This window comes from Myotis myotis, unplaced genomic scaffold, assembly GCF_014108235.1.
Source record: "Myotis myotis isolate mMyoMyo1 unplaced genomic scaffold, mMyoMyo1.p scaffold_m19_p_7, whole genome shotgun sequence".
Classification (NCBI taxonomy): Eukaryota; Metazoa; Chordata; class Mammalia; order Chiroptera; family Vespertilionidae; genus Myotis; species Myotis myotis.
The window spans coordinates 79,991,349-79,994,290 of record NW_023416379.1 but is presented as its reverse complement, the minus strand read 5'-3'; the positions used below and the strand labels follow the sequence as shown (position 1 = coordinate 79,994,290).

General features: G+C 44.1%; 1 pseudogene; it reads left to right on the top strand.

Moving 5' to 3' along the window:
- Positions 1–299: 299 nt before the first annotated feature.
- On the top strand, positions 300–2,533 carry LOC118660628 (annotated as a pseudogene).
- The last annotated feature ends 409 nt before the right edge of the window (positions 2,534–2,942 follow it).

Below are 2,942 nucleotides of genomic sequence, written 5' to 3'. Positions count from 1 at the left end.
GGTGGCCAGCTGGATCCCACCAGTGCAGGAATTCGTAATATTATTTGTTGAACTAAACTGAGCAGTGCTCTCTGAATGTCAGATTCTGGGCTTGGTATCAGGGATACAAAGACCAATAGAACCTCATCTCTTCCAACAAAGAGCAAAGATGTCATAGGAGAGATAGATGAAAATAATAATACTGAAATATGTGATGTGGTCCATGGACAACAATTTGTTATAATTATGGAAGTTAAATCAACACTCTGGATCGCGAGAACTCTGCCTTTCGGCCCTCAGCGTGTGTCAGGCGGTGTCTCTGCACCGAAGGTCCCCTCGGATCATCCGGAGTCGCGTTTGTAGTCGGAACAGTGAGAATGAGTACCTCACAGGACCAGAATGGCTTCAGTAAGAGAGAACCCCTTCTGAGGTGTCGTGATGCACAGAGGGACTTGGAGCTTGCCATTGGTGGAGTTCTCTAGGCTGAACAGCAAATTAAAGATAACTTGCGAGAGATCAAAGCCCAGATTCACAGCTGCATAAGCTGTCACTTGGAATGCCTTCGAAGCCGGGAGATGTGGTTGTATGAACAGGTAGATCTCATCTATCAGCTTAAAGAGGAGACACTTCAGCAGCAGGCCCAGCAGCTCTACTGGTTACTGGGCCAGTTCAATTGTCTTATTCATCAACTGGAGTGCACAAAGATTTAGCCAATCAAGTGTCCGTGTGCCTGGAGAGACTGGGCAATTTGACCCTCATACCTGAAGATTCGACTGTCCTACTCTTTGAAGCAGACACAACTGCTCTGCGCCAGGCCATCACCACGTTTGGGTCCCTCAAGACCATCTAAATTCCTGAGCAGTTAATGGCTCATGCTAGCTCATCAAATATTGGGACCTTCATGGAGAAAAGAGGGTTTATCCCATTGCTAGAGCAGAAGTCAGCATCCAGCACCACAGCTGTCCCTCTCAGTGAATGGCTCCTTAGAAGCAAACTGATCAATGGTTATCCAGCTCCTTACACACCCAGCACCAATCTCCAGGACTGGCTCACACAAAAGCAGACCTTTGAGAATAGTCAGACTTCCTCCAGAACCTGCAGTGTCTTTAGTAATGTCTGGGGCAACCTAAAGGGCTTGGAAACCTGGCTCCACAAGAGCCAACAAGAAGTTGTTCCTGAAAAACCAAATTATGAAAAGGGTAGCAGCTGTTCTACCACCAGTTCATGCTCCATTGATACTGAAAAGGTTGAAGATCCAGAGCTTCTTGATCAAGATGAGATGAGTCTTTCTGATTGGCTGTTGACTGACCAGGACTCTCCAAAGCTGGAGATGCCTGGGAATGGCAGCTGTGAAACCATGAGAAGTTTAAGCGCCTGTTCCAGGTGTTCCATGAGTCCTACAATGTGAATGATTGGCTTGTCAAGTCCGATTCCTATACCAATTGTCGGGGCAACCAGCCCAAAGGTGTGGAGATTGAAAACCTGGGCAATCTGAAGTGCCTGAATGATGACAGTGAGGCCAAGAAAACCTTGTCCACTCCCAGCATGGTTATTGAGGATTGGCTTGTCCGGAACCATTAGGACCCATATAAAGTAGAGGAGGTCTGCAAAGCCAATGAGCCCTATACAAGCTTTGCAGAGTGTGTGTGTGATGAAAATTGTGAGAAGGAAGCCATGTCTAAGTGGCTGCTGGAGAAAGAAGGAAAGGATAAAAATGGTATGCCTGCGGAACCAAAATTTGACTCAGAGAAGCATCCAGATTCCCTGAATATGTGGCTCTGTCCTTCCAGGAAAGAGGCAGCAGAACAAGCTAAAATATCAAAGGCAATGGCTGCTTCCAAAATTGCTGATTCCTTCAAAATGATAAGGAACAGTTCCTTGTCAGAGTGGCTCATCACACCCTCATGCAAAGAAGCACATCCCAAAGATAGAGCTGGCAAACAAAAGCTTATGAGTCCGGTGGCCACTTCCTGGTGTCCCTTGAATACAGCTGACTGGGTCTTGCCAGGAAAGAAGACAGGAAACCTCAGCCAGTTATCCTCAGGAGAAGACAAGTGGCTACTATGAAAGAAGGCCAAGGAAGTATTACTTAATTCACCCCTGCAGGAGGAACATAGCTTCCCCCCAGACCATAACTATGCCCTCCCAGCAGTTTGTGATCTCTTTGCCTGTATGCAGCTTAAAGTTGATAGAGAAAAGTGGCTGTATTGGACTCCTCTACAGATGTGAAGGAATGGAGTACTAGAATCAAGCAACTTTTCTGCAAATCATCACATTTCCATGAGCCGAGTGACTGCAGCTTGCCAAATCATTGTGTTTCTGGGTGTGACCAGCTAGTTTAGTCCCTTTCCCGCCTAATTTTGAACTAGTGAAGAGAAATGTCATCACTTATGAATTACTGTGTGAAAGAAAAAGGCTGTTTGTTGATGCTGAGGTGATTCAGTTTCTTCTTACAATTCACCCCTACACTAGAAAGAAACACAGTACCTTGGTGGATATTTCTTTCACAAGTCTCCGTGGCTCCTTAGATTGTGTTGTTGTTAGAATATTAAAACTGTAGTTTTAAAAATGAAAAAAAAAAATCAACACTCTGAATTCATATCATTCCCATCTGCTTCTGCCTCTTGGTTACCTGGTAGGAGCAAGTATCCAGGAAAGGTAACATATACACAACATACAGAGGTGGAAACTCAGTTTAGCCTAGAGGCTCAGTGAAGTCTTCAAGAAGAGAATAATTCATGAGTTAATTCTTAAAAAATAATCTGAATTCAGAGTGGTGAATATGGAGACATATCTAGAATGATTAAGTTATTGTACTATTAACTAGTATATAGGACACAGGAAGAAGAGTAGATATTTGGTAAAGGTTAAGTAGGACTTGGGGGGGGATAGTTTGAGATAATGATTGGTTAATTTGTGGATTTGTTTGATTTAAGGTGCTTATTAAACATTGAATTGAATAT